The sequence below is a fragment of the Neodiprion virginianus genome, chromosome 3 (assembly GCF_021901495.1).
Source record: "Neodiprion virginianus isolate iyNeoVirg1 chromosome 3, iyNeoVirg1.1, whole genome shotgun sequence".
Lineage (NCBI taxonomy): Eukaryota > Metazoa > Arthropoda > Insecta > Hymenoptera > Diprionidae > Neodiprion > Neodiprion virginianus.
The window spans coordinates 13,671,854-13,689,635 of record NC_060879.1 but is presented as its reverse complement, the minus strand read 5'-3'; the positions used below and the strand labels follow the sequence as shown (position 1 = coordinate 13,689,635).

At 40.6% G+C, this 17,782-nt stretch overlaps 1 protein-coding gene and 2 long non-coding RNA genes across 3 annotated transcripts in view; 2 read left to right on the top strand and 1 right to left on the bottom strand.

The window, feature by feature from the left end:
* Positions 1–17,782, bottom strand: part of LOC124300690 (glutamate receptor ionotropic, NMDA 2B) — a 1,918,249-nt gene that overhangs the window by 1,056,680 nt on the left and 843,787 nt on the right. The window lies entirely within an intron of this gene.
* On the top strand, positions 3,080–15,150 carry LOC124300710 (uncharacterized). Its single transcript, XR_006907295.1, has 3 exons — positions 3,080–3,090; positions 14,984–14,987; positions 15,087–15,150. It is a non-coding gene; the product is annotated as an uncharacterized LOC124300710 (long non-coding RNA).
* Positions 13,288–13,827, top strand: LOC124300705 (uncharacterized). The gene is made up of 2 exons (XR_006907290.1): positions 13,288–13,332; positions 13,681–13,827. It is a non-coding gene; the product is annotated as an uncharacterized LOC124300705 (long non-coding RNA).

The following is a 17,782-nucleotide window of genomic DNA, read 5'->3' as shown; positions in this document are numbered from 1 at the left end:
CTGGCCGATAAGTCTTAAATAGTCGGAGGTACTGTTTGTGCATCCCGCACGATCCTGTTCACAACTTAGATTGGCATCCATCGGGAGTGGTTTCAGCGGTATTCGTTCGTCTGTAGTCGGTGGTGGTCGGTGTTGAGCTGGTACGTGACCCCTGTCAGGCAGTGTCCTGGTATCTTGAAGCGGAAGTCTCGTAGATGGTTCTCGTAGAGCGTTACAAAATTAGAAAATAGAATAGAATTAGCTTAATAAAGAGAATTTCACTTAAAGATAACTAGCCGTTCTTTTTGGATTATTAAACCCTGGTTGGGGCAACGCTGTCATCAGAAGAAGCATGGGAAAAAACGACATCTTTCGCGACCAACGTACTTAACCGGTTGAGTGGTAGGATTTATGACGAGCAGCAGCTCCAAAAGTGGTACGACACAGGTTTGCGAATAAATGGCTGAATTTCATTACACGGGGGTTTTCGGGGTCGCTGAAACCGAATCCGGTGTCAGAATTGGCCAATTCCTAAATCCAAGATGGCGGAGCCAAGATGGCGGGGATGGAATGCCAAAAAAAAAAAACGATTTTGAAATGAATATCATTACTTGGGGGTTTTTGGGGTCGCTGAAACCGAATCCGGTGTCAGAATTGGCCGATTCCTAAATTAAAGATGCCGGAGCCAAGATGGCGGAATGGAATGCTAAAAAAAAAAACGATTTTGAAATGAATTTCATTACTTGGGGGTTTTTGGGGTCGCTGAAACCGAATCCGGTGTCAGAATTGGCCAATTCCTAAATCCAAGATGGCGGAACCAAGATGGCGGAGATGGAATACCAAAAAAAACGATTTTGAAATGAATATCATAACTCGGGGTTTTTTGGGGTTGCTGAAACCGAATCCGGTCTCAGAATTGGCCGATTCCTAAATTAAAGATGGCGGAGCCAAGATGGCGGAGATGGAATGCCAAAAAATAAAGATTTTGACATGAATTGGTTACCCGGCGGGTTTTCACGGTCGCTGAAACCGAATCCGGTGTCACAATTGGTCAAAGCCCAAATCCAAGGTGGCAGATTCAAGATGGAGCGCCCGACAAAGGAGCACACGAAATTTCAGAACCGAAACCGAAACACGAAGTTGTTCCCAACAGTCCTTCCAGCGACCCCAAAAACCCCCGAGTATCAAATTTCATGGCAAAGTGTGTTTTTTTTTTTGGCATTCGATGTCCGCCATCTTGGCCCCGCCATCTTGGATTTACGAATTTGTCAATTCTGACACAGGATTCGGTTTCAGCGACCCCAAAAACCCCCGAGTAACAAAATTCATGGCAAAGTGCGTTTTTCTTGGAATTCGATGTCCGCCATCTTAGCTGCGCCATCTTGAATTTGGGGAGTTGTCAATTCTGACACAGTAGACAGATTTACAGAGTCCGAGAACCCTCGAGAAACCATTCTCATGTCCATTGTATGTAAACCATACTGTGTGACTAAAATGACAAACTGTCTTCCATTTTCCCGCCATTTCAGAGTGTTGATAGGGCGCCCCCTGTGATCCGGACGTGAATTCTGAGTACAGATTCGGATTCAGCGGTCTGAAAAACTCCGGTGTAGCAATTTTTATGCAATTCTAGGGTCTCCTGCCGGACTGATTGCAAAATGTTGATACATGCTTTATCAACACTTTTGGCACGACTTTTTTTTGTTGATATATGCTTCATTACCACTCAGCCAGTTAAGGACCTACGTCGCGAAGAGCAAGAGCTAAATCAAGAGAAAAGAGCGACCTTATTGGATTAAGACGAGTAAGAGAGAAAACTCGACGAGAGAAAAAGACAAACGCAGAATAAAACGAGACGGGTGACTTATTACAGAAGTAGAAGCGAAACTTTGGAACCCCTAAGCCCACCAACAACACCTTGGCGAGAAAGGGGAGTACGAAATCGTCAAATCGAAGGAAGAGCTGAAAAGCTGTATGGCCTCCCCATGAAGTAGTACCTGGCGGTCGTTCCGTGGTGGTTCAAGGTCTGGTATCGAGAGGTTGTTTTAGTCAGTCGGGTCTTAGCATACAATTAAGTATGAAAAGACTAAGATCTGGTTAATGTATCTGACCAGACAGATTGTGAGCACCACACAACTTGCCCAACCTGGCACAACGTTCATTAGTGAATTTTTTCCTCTCGATAAAAAAAAAAAAAATTCACACACACGCGCGCGCGCGCATACACGCACACAATCACGAACCTACCTGAACTTAGCCGAAGTCACCCGAACTTGCCCAAATCTATCCGGAAATACCCGGCCATAACCCACCCACGCACACATACACACACACACGACCTACCCGAAGTCACCTGAACTTGCCCAAATCTATCCGCAAATACCCGAACCTCATCTACACACACACATGTAACAGTTTGAATATACCCACCTAACTCAAAGACAACGTGACTCTCAACACCCCAAGGCAACACCGTAATTAGGTTTCTTTTTAATGTCCAAATCTTTTTCTTTTTAATTTCATTTTATCTTAAAATTCACAGATATTATATGTCTAAAGTTATTTATAGCAATATTTCCTAAGAATATGACTCAAATCCAAAAGAAAAAAATATTATAAATATTAAAAATGTAATTACAGATTCGAATTGTTGAGAAAAAAATAGCATAGTTCAAAGAAAAAAAAAAATGTACGATAATTATTAACGGAGTTATTGAGTTATTAATTAAGCGGTGAGAACAGCCGGGCGCGCGAAGCCTCGAGCTCCCCACTACGCCGCCCGGCTTCATTCCTCCGACTAACGCCGCTCGACGAACGTTGAGTAATTTTTTTTTAATAGATACAACGCACCTGGAGACCTGAAAAAATTCATGGTGTTGCCTTGGGGTGTTGAGAGATAGTTGATATTTTTCTCCCCCTCAATATTAATTACAACAACAGTAAACAAAATAACACTTAAACACCGTTATCTCCGGTTCTAATCAAGATATTCATGTTTTTTTTTTTTTAAATTACTCGTAAAATGAAGGGCAAGTACAACCCATCATAATATTTACAATAATGTGAATATTCTCGAAGATATCTCTATTTGATAAAAGCAAAAAATTTCAAGTCGCCCAAAAATTGAGATTTTCGAGTATAAAAATTTTTTTTTTTCATTTATGGAAAGTACTAGTAACGAACTGACTCCATGATTTTTGGCAACCCGTGGACCAATCACATAAGAAAGGGCAGACGATATACGGATTTTGACTTGTCGCGGATTGTCGCTCAACTATATAACACAGCCAAAAAAGCCTTGCACGGTAATTTTGAAGACATTTCATATCACCTGTACCATGAGTTTCAAAGCCACACGTTGTTTATTCATCAATTTATAACAAGAAATGTAAATTTTTTTTTTCCACGGCGTTTTGCATTTTGCAACTGAACAAATAGAGGAAATTGAGTTCACGACAGCTTGTTTTATCGAGAATGATGAGACGAACCTTTTGTTTGAACAGTTTTCGTGCATGACCCATAACAAAGACGTTATTTAATAAAATGTGGGGTCTCAAAAGTTTAAACAATCGCTACGAACAAACCCGGACCTAACTTTTTGGGGCATAGGTGAAAATATGTTCGTCCGTCTCTAATGAACCTATAAAAAATCGGCTAACCTACGTTATTCCAGAATAGAAGTCAGTCGATTTTGTAGCTTATTCGTCTGGACTAAAAGAGGAAATGGAGACCGGAGCGAGGCAAAGAATCCCAAAAGGGTTACGATAAGTTTTATAATTTGACGTGTTATTTATGTAATTTTATCGTTATACAGTTCATTTATTCGTCCTCTAGTTATAGATGTTTTTTCATATGGTTTTATACTTATACATTTTTTTTACACCGTTTTTATAGTTATATGTTGCTTTTATTCAGTTTTTTGTAGTTATACATCTTGTGGATGCATTAAATATCCCATTTTACCGTCAGGTAATTTTAAGGACTGAAAGGTCTCATTTTAATTTATGTTTTGTCTACAAAGAAAAATTAGTTAACGGAAAATTTTTGTCATTCCTGAAAGTATCCTATATTTGATGTCAATCCTATTGGAATAAATAGACGCAAGAAAATTCCGTTACACACACGCACGCACAACTCCGAACCTACCTGAACTGAGCCGAGGTTACCTCACATATAAGCCCTTATACCTTGTCAGATTGAACCTCGAACCCACGTATAAGCCCTCAGATCTTAACAGATTTAGCCTCGAACCTCCACATATTGTAACAAGTACGGTTTTCCTCGAGGCCAGAGCCTATGAGATAAACCCGTCATTGTGGTACTCTTTGTCAAATTTTAACGAAAGAATATGTATATAAGGAACCCCCTCTGATGGGTAAAAAGCAGGGTCAGCTTATCAGACCCAAAAACTCTAGACTGTCAAACTATGCGGACTTAAGTATCACCAAAGCCGCCTTGATACGTAAACATGCACCTCCGCCCGTTGTTCCCTTCAGTAAGACAAAGGCTTGTTTGGCCGTTGCTTCCAGCTGGAGACAAGTGAGAGAGGCGTATGTCACCTAGTCGGAGATACGGGCTTTCCAGTACTCCCTTCTAATTGCGAACTCGGAGTAAACAGAGTCGTCTGCCTATTTTCAGTCGTGGATTACTGACCCTGAACACCGCCAATCCTCCACACCACGGATTACCTTGGCTGTCTGTCGGTTTATTCCCCTCCCCCTTTCAAGGTGAAACTTGGAGCTCGCGGAGATTGTTGGACAACGAGACAGACGAGTGTATATTTTTGACAATAAATAGGCTTTAATAGTAATAGTTCAAATACAATTGGTATTGGTGATTTAAGTTCATAAATTTAACTATAGAGAACTAACAATAAAAAATTACATAAAGAAATAATAATATTTGCCAGAATTAATAGGTTCTGCTCCTAAATGGTCCATACAGTTCAAAATTCTTAAATAAACGGCTCTATCCTATCTTTACAAAATCTTTCAGAAGTCCCCGGCTATCGTGGACTCTAAATTTATATTATTCTTTCTAATTTCGAACTAAGCGCTTTGCTTGAAGTCCTTTTTCTAAGTTTGTGAAGCTAAATTCGAGAATGTCCTCTAGACGAGGTACACTTCGCCTAACGTGACGCAGCTTGGCGCTTTGCCGGACAACTGGTACCCGCTCTTCGTGGTCCTCCAATTTATACTCTCCCGGAGCTCTCGTCGGATTACCTTGTTGACGTCCTTCCCCTGTTTGTGTGTTCTGTTATGGGTCATCGTCCCGGTATGCGTTGGTCAACGTCCGTCGTCTTTGTTTACTATTTTGAAATTATGCAGGTCACTGTCGATGTCGATGGTCGCCTCGGTCAGCTGTCCGTTACAGTTGTGTCGTGATTTGTGCGCGTTACGGGCACTGCTGCTGTTGATGGCGATCTTGATCAGCTGTCCGTTACAATATATGCCCTCATACGTTCACAGATTCCCTTCACCCTCCCTCCCTGCCCCGCTCCAGCCATACCATCCGCCGCCCACCCTCCCCCTATATATTCTTTTACCCTTTGATCTTCGAGCTTAAACTTTCGACCTTTGATTTTCGACCTTCGACCTTTGCAACGTTTATGCCTATGTGGCTACGAAGATTTAACCTTGTATCGCACATATATACCATTATACTTGTGGAGACTCAACCCTTCACCCGACGTATATGCCTTATAGCTATGAAGATTCAACTCTTATATATATATATTATTTATTATATTATATTTATTATATATATATATACAATGTATGGTAAAGAGTATATATATATATATATATATATACACTCTTTACCATATACCAATTATATATACTGTAACGCTAAATTCTGTTACCCTCGGATGAGGACTTACCGTTGACACTTTGGCGCGATTCTCTACTTATCCGCAATATCAAACTATAACAAAATAATTACGTTGGGCGCCAGACGCGTTAGCGTCGATTTTCAAACAATAATGCAAATCAATAAAATTAACACAAAACCATACAAAAGAGATAAATAGAGAACCCGTTGTATGGCTGGCTAGGCACAGGTACGATCGCGTACATCCCGGTAGAGTGGCGGAATTCAAGGCAGCTAACAGTAATTCCAGAATTAAAGAAAATAACAAAATAAAGAATAAACTCCAGGCAAAAGGAAAATGAACAGGTCAATCGATCATATATTGTCGAGAAGGTTACATGATTGAGACAGGCAAATAAGATGGTATCGACAGCGGTAGTTAATAAAATAAATAATCGTTGTTCACAAAAATTTCGGTAGAATAGCAGTAAACGGTAGCTTTAAAACGAGAGACGGTAGTTAACAGAGAAAAATGGACGTAAGTCGGAAGATGCGATATAATGCAAGAGTTGACTTAAAACTACACGTCACTGGGCGACGTGATCTTACCCAAGTTGCAAATGACGCTACGGAAATTATTATTCTGTCAATTAGAACCAGAGAACTTTACTGCGATCGGTAGAAAACAACGTGACGATAGTTCGGTAGATGATACGACAAATTTACCATAAATTATACCCAGTATGAGAGATTGACATTCGGTAACAATTTACCAAGTCGGCAAACGATCGACTAGATAGCCTTCGGTAGAATTATTCATAAACGGTAGATTCGATAATTTATAATTATTACGTACGTGAGGAATTAAACAATGAATTCCTAAACATAACTTTTGAGAGAATACCAAAATACAAAGTTATGAGAGTGAGAATTTCGGAGAGTTTACAAAATAAAGAAATACACTAAAATACACCGCAATACAAAAGAATAATTCACAGAACTTAATTTAACAAAATACAGAGAAATAAATAACAGGCAAAAAATAATATGAAATTGCCAATAGCAATAAAGAAAAAGTGCGGTAATAGCTAGGGGTGATTCTACGCTCGCTTGTACTCCAAGGAACTCGATATATAATATAATAGGCACAAAAATAAATAAAAATATAATAAGCAATGACAGAAATAAAATATAAAGCACACTACTATTACAAAAAGAGTATAGAATAAAATATGAAGCCAATAGGGCTCAAAATACGATAGAAAATACAGAAGCAGGATAATAGAGATTCACAAATAATCAGAAAAATCATAAATACAAGAGAAGTAATTATTCGGCAGTTACGAGGTCGCTCAGATACGAAAATAATAAATGACTGAAATCATGCAGTCACACCGCAGCTTACTGCAACTCTAGGCCGTGGACCATGATTCACACAAAACTGGCATCACACGATGCAACCAAGAAACAGTAAATATAATATTAATGACCGAAATCATGCAGCCACACGGCGGCTTACTGCAACTTTAAGCCGTGGACCATGATTCACACAAAGTCGATAAATACCATAAGAAAGAATAGAAATTATGAGCAACTTCGTAACGATACTATTCAAAGGCAGAAGCCTTACCTTGGCGGTTGACTTCAGGCACACAAACTGACTCTAATTTAAATTATACGTAATGTTAGCAAAACTGAGAAGGAAGGGAAAAAGAATGAAAAGAGTTTAGAAGGATGAAGTTTTCGGTAGGATAAACGATAGAACGATAGCGGTAGAAGGAAAGGTATCGGTAGCTTAAATCGGGAGAATAATCGGGAGAATGCGGAAAAACGAAGCTGTCTCTCAGCAGGTCAAGCGTAGAATAGCAGGTCGTAGTTCAGCTCGCCGATCTCGCGGTTGTCGTGAGGTGATTCTTCTTCTTTGATTGGTCGGTTGACCCCCACCGCAAATAGGCCATCCCCCTGTGGCGAATATTGGTTACTGCGTGGTCATACGTTTTCCAAAATTACCGCTAGATGTGGTGTAATGTGCTGCTCGCGATTTCGTCGTTGACACCAACTCGTACGATTTTGTAGCTGCTTCGGTTTACGGTCCAGGCTGCCTATCATCGGGGACTTCTTTGACAGAGGCATACACAGGGTGCCTCTCGGTCAAAGTTACCGGGTGGAGAGTGACGCCTCATTGTTCACCTCCACCGGCTTTTGTACAGGCAGTAGCTAGCTGCCTGTACCTGAGGTCGTGCAGTCAGACGGTTGGCCAAACCGTGGACCACGACCCACACAATTAGTCCCTGCCGATAGGAAGGCAGCGTCGATCCTCAGAATGATAGCTTTATCAACCTGGACGTAGTGGTTTGGGGTCGGTCCGGCACCAGGCCGGTAAGTCGGAGGATGGCAGGCTACGGTCTGCCCTTCACGCCATCCTTACGGCATCCGATAGAGCTGGCGGCTGGTTCCTCTTCGAGAAACGGTGCCCTCGGCCGCCGGGAGGATTTTTGTCTCCCTGTTCACCGGCAGTCGAGGCGATACGGAAGGTTCGGGTGGATGCTACCCCAGGTGTATATAAAGGTGCACCAAGGTAGCCAGTGTAGTCTGATGAGACCGTCAGTAGGCGAAGTCGTCGAGAGCTGCAAACGGTAGCTAGTGGTCCCTTGTTGATCGGGATCGTTGTCGTCTAAGTACCTTATTAGCTTGCGCCGAAGCGCGAAATAAAGAATTTACAAAAAAGAATTAGTTAAAAGTAGTTATTGCCTATTTTGTATCGAGTTCGGTTGGAGTACCCTGCTGAGGACGCGTAAACTAAAAATAATAGCGGTTGTGTGCCCTTGTGACGGGCGACTCTGAAACGCCACGTTACAATACATATATGTGTATATCTGTGAGGATTTAATCCTTTATCCTACATATAGTATACCGCGACATCTATGAAGACTTGACCTTTCACCTTCTGTATATTGTAACGTGGCATTTCCGATGCGCGTTCCAAACGGCTTCCCGAACCCTGGACGGGTCTCGAAATTAGGGATCCCGCGGATCGGACCGCGACCCATTTCGAAAAAGAGCGCCAGGACAACGGTCACGCATCCGAGACTCTGAGAGGAGACCATTGTCGGTCTAGCGAATACGACTTTTCGGGATTTTTGATTATTTTTTTTTTTTGTTGCGAGTAAATGCGGCATCATGCAGGGGATCGGCGGCGAAATCGAACGACGTTACCGGATGGCAGTCGCGGCGGATCGCGACGAAAAGAGAGCCTCACACGAGGCTACGGAGAGAGCGTCAACGGAGAGCTCTGCCGCGAGGGAACCCAAGGTGGACGAGATTCCCGTTGGTGGCCGGCGAGCCGTAGCCCGCCCCTCCCCCCCCCCCCCCCCCCCCCCCCTTCGCCCAACTGACGTCAGGCAACCTAGCGAAGTCGTCACCACGCCACTGTCGAACTACGGGGTACCCGAGACTGGACAGCCAATCAACACCCCGCGACAGCGGTATTCAACAATAGCGATAAGCTAGGCTGCAAGAATTTCGTAACGAGAACCCCGATTAGATCGGGAGAAATTTGATCACGGATAGAGCCTATGTTCGAGGCACGTTCGAATTACGGCTCCGATTTGCAGAGCTCGACACTTGAGTCCTGGCGACATTTCGCGGTGGTCACATTGTGGAAAGAATTAGTAGAGACTTAGTGTGACATGGCGGACACCGCTGTTGGGAATTCCTAGTGTGGATGCGAAGCGGTAAGCGCTTTTAATTCTTTGCGAACATATTTCGAGCACAAGTTAGATTGGCGCACTGGTAAACGGTCGGCCCACTTGCTTATTGAGTTAGAGTAGCACTCGAAATTTGTTTGCCGATCTCCTTGAGGATGACCGTAGCCTGAGTTTTCGCGATAACGCGTAGAGTCAATTTGGTCCCTGTAAAGTCTCGCGTAGAGTCACAGTTTCGAGTGGGGGATAATTTCGGTTCGAAATTGAGTGTAACCAAATTCCGGTGCACAGGGTCTCGTCGAGTCTGCGTATGAAAAAAGTGTCACCTCTCGTGTGGGTCGCGTATCATTGTACGTAGACGCTTGGTTTAGCGGGACGGGTTGCGAACTTTTTGGAAATAGCGACTACGACTGGAGCTCGGATGCGTCATAATACGCTACACACAAGCACGAAAAGAAAAGCTTCCTAGATTTATTAATTTGGTCGCGATTAGCGCGTCGAGTCACGTTCTTTTGGTTTAGTTTATGAATTATTGTGTATCAGTAAGGTGGCGACTAGCGCACGTAGGAATAAGACATCACCTAGATTTATCAACGATCGCGGTTAGCGCGTCGATTATGATCTCAATTAAGTTTGTGTCTAGCGGTTTATGGTTAAGTGACGAATAGCGTCGTAGTTAGTAGAGGACGATCGCGGGCAGCGCATCGAGTCAAAATTTTGTTTTTGGTTTTTGTGAGTTAGGGTATTATTAAGACAGCGACTAGCTCACGTAGGCAGCAGAGGTCTTCTAGATCTATCACTTTTTTTGTTCTTCCTTTTTTTGTTAAACCTAAGTTTTTAATGTTGAATCGCGCCTAGCGACTTACGGGTTATCGTTTCGCTGTATTTGTAATTCGGATCGCGAAGAACGAATTTCACAGTATTATTATTTTTATTTTTGTATTATCGCTGGCTAGAAATATATTATTGGAATTTTATATTAACTGGGCTAAACCACGTGTTGGCGTACGTGTTTCGTACCTCTCTCTACTCAAAAATTACCCCTCCCCTCTCCGCGGTACTGAGCTACCGAGCATATGGTCGCGGTATATCGTATTACCGACTTCGAGGCGTGTTGATCACGCCAGGCGCCCAACAAATTTCGCGATCTCGTTTTAGGTCCAGGATACTTCGCAGACGCCGATTTATTGTGCACGCGGTAAGTTCTCGGTCATTTTCTCCGAGTGATCGAGGAGCAAGAAAAATCCACGTCACAATATACATCCATTTAGGAATCAGGGATTCAACACTTGATCCTTTATACACATGGGGTATTCCACGCCAAATCGACCACCTCTGAACCCGACCCCTTTCTATTTGGCAGAAAGTTTTTTATCCTCTTCTACCCTATGAAAAATGTTTCTCAGAATTTAAAAAAATTTTTTTACTCATTGAAAAAAAGTTGTGAATTTTTGAAAAAATGCCTTTTTTTGTAATGGCTATAACTTTGTGAAAATTGACTCATCGGGACGTTTTTTTTTACGAATTTTTGTTTTTAAATGTACTTTTTGAAAAAAAAATACAACAAAACTATTCAAACCTATCGTCATGGAAATTTTTTGAATTTGAGAAAAAATCGAATATTTCTCAATGATTACCATTTATGATTTTCTTGTTCTTTTTATTATATCAAACATATAATGTCATTTTCTACAAATCCTCAAATTTTTTCAGAGTCATGTTTCTTTGATTTCTATTTTTTTTCTCCAATCGAAAAAAAATTTTTGTTTATCGAGCCTTATTTCTCAGCACCATTCTGAAAATTTTTGAGAGTATTCAGAGTACTTCTAAATTTGGAGAACAAAATTAAAACAAAGATCAAAAGTGGTAAACATGTCGCTAGTTGTAATTTTCCGAAACAGTAACTAGTGTTTTGTTTTAATTTAGACTTTTAGATTGATAAAAAATCTTGAAAAACACTTTCATAGTGCTTCTTCGATTTGACACAACAATTAGTGATAATTTTGACGAATCAGAAAGTAGAAGATTTTATTGTGACGGATTTGAGTTCAAATTCATTAGGTGTATTGTTTTAAATGCCCGTCATTTGTCCAACAATGAACCGAAAAACAACTTTTTTTTTTATTTTTCTCATTTTTGAATGTAGTGTGACGTAGATTTTTCCCGTACCTCGATCACTTGGAGAAAATGACAGAGAACTTACCGCGTGCACAATAATTTGGCGTCCACAATGTACCCTGGATCTAAAAACAATATTCCGAAATGTTGATGGGCGCCCGGCGTAATTAACACGCCTCGAAATCATTAATGCGCTACACCTCGCAGCTATGCTCGGTAGCACAGTACCACGGAAGGGGTAATTTTTGCGGAAAGAGAGCGCGAGATACTCAACATCAACACGTTATTTCACAGAACTAAAATAAAATAAAATAACATATTTCAAGACAACGATAATACAAAGTAAGGAAAAGAATAATTCTAAATTCTCTCTTCGCGATTCAGGACCAGCTGCTTAGATCTAACAATAAAAAAAAATATATCTCAATATTTGCTACTCGCGATTCGAAATCAAACAACAGCAAAAGAAAACATTAACTCTAGAAGAACCTTAAGGCTACGGGCGCTGGTCACTTCCTTAAATAATAAACGCGCAAACAAAAACCAAAAACAGAATCTGACCTGACGCGCTGACCGCGATCGTCCTCTACGGTATTGCGCTAATCGCCACCTCGACTAATGTGCTCAAGGGCGGGATAAAAAAAAAATATATCTGGCCGTACTGGCCGCGTTAGTCGCAATCTTAATTATCACCTTAACTCATATTTTCTTAATTCTACTCTGCTACAGTTTGTCGCAACGCATCCGAGTTCACCTTTCCCCGCGACGTCTCAACGCGATTCGCGACTTTGAACGCTCCCCTTTTGAAGATTCGCAACCTACACGAGAAGTGACATTTCCCCAACTAACTCGACGTTACCCCGTGCAACGGAATTTGGTTGCACCCAATTTGAACCAATAGTGCCTCGACTCAAACCCGTGGCTCTACTCAACCTTCTCGATCACTCAAAATTGGCTCTACTTTATCACGCGCAACTCAGGCTACGGTCACCAAGCAAAGGTATCGGCCAAAGAATCTCGAGTACTTTCGATAACGCAAATCCTAGATGGCTATCCGTTCCTCGGCAAGCCGTTATTAACTGGCTCTCGAAATTCTTTCGCGAGAATTTTAACAGCGCTTACCACTCCACATCCAGTGAACGACCTCCCCAACTCCCTCATGATTCTTCGGTGTTGCCATGGTGGTTCTCGCAAAACTCTTACACAGATGAACTCGTTGTTGTTATCAACCTCGCGACTATGTTCCACGATCGCCAAAACTAGAGTGCCTTGGAATTGCCGATCGACTGCAACGCCGACCTCGCTACGCTTATTCCCTTCGTGACGTCATACCCCAAAAATGCGTAACAATCGATCCGTTATCGATTTCCGAGATTGCACAACTTGGCGCGCACCTGTCGTCGCTTCGCGGCGCAAAACTTAAGGGGAGAGCCTGCTTTAAAGGCTTCAAAAAATCTATTTTTTTTTTTTTTTTGCATAAATGTCTTCCCAAACTATCCAAGAATGTGTCCCTAAAATTTCAGACGAAAATTCGAAATATTTTCGGAGTTACAGAAGAAATAGTGAGCAAGCATCGAGCAGGTATACGAGCGGTTTTTTGAAGTTTTTAACCAGTTCTTTGAAGAGTCTGAACCAGTTTTTTGAAGTTTTGAACCAGTTTTTTGAAGAGTCTGAAGGGCAACTCTATGGACCAGAAATCGCTGACTAGCATATCAATGCGGTGAGTTCAAGAAAATTACGATTTTTTACATACGAAAACTTTGACGCACGATTTCTCGGTTTTTCATTTTTACGATTTTTCCTAATTGGCGGGAAAGATAGGGAAAAAACTAAACGTCCTAGCGAAACAAGACAAATTGCATTGTACTCGGGCTTAAATTCTCTTCTAGTTGAACCTAAAAAACCTTAAGAAAGTTAAGATTAACCCACTTTTCAAACAATCTAAAGTGAATTTTTTTTTTTAATTTGCGAAAAATTGTTGAATTTTTCACTTTTTGTTGAATTTTCTTGGTTTAACTAGAAGCCATACTATTGAGAAGTAAAAATTTTTTTTGGTTCTTTATTTCAGATGGAAATTGCGACCTGCACCTTTCCCGCCGCACGACAAATGCACACTCGAGACGCCTCGGTGAAATGCTTGTACCAGGCATAATATGACATATATCTTAATGAAAAAATTCAAGAAGACTGCTGAAATATATAAAAATAAAACCTGGCAGTTTCGTTTCAATCGGATATTTCTTTCCTTCCCAAAAAAATCCTTGAAAAAATCGGTTTTGTGAAGCCTCTAAAGCAGTCTCCCCCCTTAAAGCTAGATCGCGAAGTCGTATTCCGCGCAGCTCTATGGTGTCCCGGGGTTGGACAGGGTGGTGCTCCCTCGTCGCTGGACTGGCTCTCGAGGCTGCCTTGATCCCGTGTCGGTGGGGTGAGCGGGGGACGCGGCAGTGCGCCGGCCGCCAGCAAAAATCGCGTCCGCCTTGGATTCCCGCGCTGCAAGGATCTGCGTTGGCTCCCCCTGCCCAGCCTCGATATCCTTTCCGCGAGATTGTCGCTCTTCTGCTTTGCCGAAATATCCTCGACGTCGGAGTTGGCCGCTGGCCTGTGGCCGGTGTACTTAAAAAAAGTAAAGAAAAAAACAAAAACCTGCGATATCTCGATCATGATTCGCTACTGTGTCCCTCTCAGAAGCTCGGATGCGTGACTCCAGTTCTGGCGCTCTTCTACAATTACTTTGCGACCCGATCCCTGAAACCCATAACTATGGGTTGCGCCCAGGGTTCAGGGAGCACCTTGTAGCGGGCATAAATAAGAAGAAATGCCACGTTATAGTAGTTTTTGGAAAAAAAATTTACTCACTCCTATTTCTTGATATTCGAGAAAAATCTAATTTTTCGATGATTATCACTTTCAATCCTTAATTTTTTTTTTTCACCAATTTAGAAGTTCTTTGAACACCCTCAAAAATGTGCAGAATGATGTTTGTTATGAGAAACGAGGCTAATCGAAAAAAATGTAATATTTTGATTAGACAAAAAAATAAAAATCAGAGAAAGACTACTGTGAAAAAAATTGAGGATTTGCAAAAAATTACAAAGTTATGATAACGAAAAGAAAATCAAAAATGGTAGTTATCGAGAAATCGTCGATTTCTCCCAAAAATCTAAAAAAAAAAACGATAAAGATATGTTTGAATAAATTTTCTGTAATACTATTCAAAAAATCAAAAAAACGAAAATTTTACAAAAACAAACGTCCCGATAAGTCGAATTTTGAAGAATTTATAGCTATTTGAAAAAAAACGCTATTTTTTTGAAAAATTTATAGCTATTGAAAAAAAACGCCATTTTTTCAAAACTTCCTTTTTTTTTTAGTTTTGTTACGTCCGTGGACGTCGTTTATTTCAGAGCGGTGAGTAACAAACGGGTTCGTTTTCGCCTTTACGACCGGAGACAACCAAAATTTAGGATAGGGTAGAATATGAAGGGTAAGAATTCTCGACCTCGTAGATAATATATTAGTGAGTCTTGATGAGCGGTCATAGAAAAGTATAACGTATATTTTCGTTAACGTTTCGGCTCGGATATGGGCCCTCCTCAGTAAGACATAAATTATTATGGATGTAATACTATCGAAAGTTATTGTCTATTGTCTGGTGAATATAGCCCATGTTTTCAGAAGAGAACATTAAGAAGAGTAAAGATGGTACCTATTTTGTAGGACATCCGGTGGTGGGAATTAAAATTCAAGTATCTTTGAGACCAAGTTTTTTTGTGGAACCAATCTGTTTTGATTTTAGAGTTGCTGTGTATCAGCAATAAATCATAGACATAGAGAATAGGGTCATATCGATACTGTTACCATTGTTTCGACATCGTTTAAACTATTTTAACTATCATAAGCCCCTTCTTTTAACCTTTTTAATATTTTGACTCATACACTGTGAATATACATAGTTTTTTTAATTACTAACTTTCATATCTTCTACACCCACATTTTTAACAATTTGAGAAGTCTACAACGTTCACCGTCATCCTATTTAAAGAACCTTCGCTCTCCAAACAGTATTTTATGATTCTGACCAGTGTCTTAATCCTCTGTCTTATAAAAGGTAAATTACTTTTCAAGTTCTATTACTTTTTAATCATAACAGATATATGATATGTTCTCACTAACCTACAATAGACAATAACTTTCGATAGTATTACATCCATAAAAATTTATGTCTTACTGGAAAAAATTCTTGTTCTTGACAGTCAAATAAAAAAATTAATTGTTCTGAGGAGGGCCCATATCCGGGCCGAAACGTTAACGAAAATATACGTTATACTTTTCTATGACCGCTCACCAAGACTCACCAATATATAGGGTAGAATAACCGTTTGGGTGTTTGGGGTATGAACTATATATTTGGTTGAATGATTTGTGGAGTAGTTTTGAACGGAGTGTGTAGTTTACAATTGGTGAGAAAAGTTATACGTAAGATTGTTGAATGTTGCAAAAAGACTTGATTGTGTCGAACGTTGGAATAGGAATGCCATGAGGTACAGAGGATTGGGCGTAAGGTGTGCAAGATGGTGAGGGATAGAAGTAGCAGAGTCGACAAAAAGCGAGTGGCATGAGCCAGAATGGAAATACAAGGACGGGAATGAGATGATAGGGTTATAACTGTAAGGATCGTGGGAGAGTAACGAGATGAAAAAGACGTGTGGTGATACGCCGGACACAACGGTTCGGTAAAAAAGTTCTGAGAAACGTTTTTCATAGAATAGAAAAGGATCAAAAACTTTCAGCCAAATAGAAAGGGGTCGGGTTCAAAAGTGGTCGATTTAGCGTGGAATACCCCATACACATCCCTATACCTACAAAAATCTGACCTTTCACCACCTTCACTCTCCCCTCTCAACCTTACCCAAAAATGGGGGTAGGCGCGAAACACGCAAGGGGCGAAGCCCCCCTAGTATATATGTAATAATATATATAATATATATAATATATATATATGTATATATATATATATATATATATATATATATATATATATATATATATATATATATATATATATATAATATTGTAACATTTTAAGATGTTGCAAAATAAATATGGATTTGCGAGCTCATTTAGAGAGTCAATCACCGGCGCGAGTAAAATTTTATGGAAAAGCTTTAATAGCAAAGAATGTGTTTCTAGTTTGAAGTCTGAAACAAGACTGTTTTTACAATAATGTTGGTTGACGCAGCAACCTTATTCTTTTCAAAGACATAAGAGGTTTATGAACTTCTTTTATCTATGATGTAAGATCTCCTATTCCGAACCTTGTAAATACGAGTATCAGTGATCCCCTCATTTTGGGAGGGATCATGATTTACACCCATTTTGAAAATGGAATGGGGAAGCCGGCGCCCTACTCCAAAATCAAGATCGAGATCGAGTGGTGGGGAATTCGACCCGATTTCGTCTCTTAACCCCGGGACGTCAACGTGAACGGTTCGAAGCACATCTCCGCGACAACGTCCTCCAAGGGAAAAACTGGCCAGCCCAAATCGAGACGATCGTCAACTCTGCGGAATCCCTTCATAACTAGAACCCTCCGGTCCCGGGGAGAGAGCCACCGAGGGATCGCAAAATGAAACCGATAAGTGAAATTTACTCCAAAAACAGTTCGATTGTTAAAGTCTATGTAACGTCTCATCAAAGACGAGAGAAATCGACCTCCAATCAGTTACAATAAGTTTTTAAATAATGCGAATGAATGGAATGTGTGTGTGTATGTGTGGAATTTTGTGTCAATAAATGCAAAGAAAGAAAATAAAATGTTACAAATGGCGCCCAAAAAAGAGGCCTGAATTCCATATTTATTACAGAATGACTGTTAACAACTATTCAGAAAATTAAATCAATAATTTATATTATTGTATATGGAGACTGGGTGATGGTTATGTGGTTTGAATAAGTTATGTTTGACGAGTGACGATAAACTTGCGAAATTTATTGAAATTGTCACAACTGACTAGTAGAACTCTCTAGGAAATATTTTAGTTAATGGGAGATAAAAACGATCAAACGTACGTTACGAAATCGGGTCGTCCTGTAAAACAGAAATTTGAAAGTTTAAATTTTACAGTAAATAAAAAGATGGGGCTCACTCGAGATGACGAACGTGAGAAAGA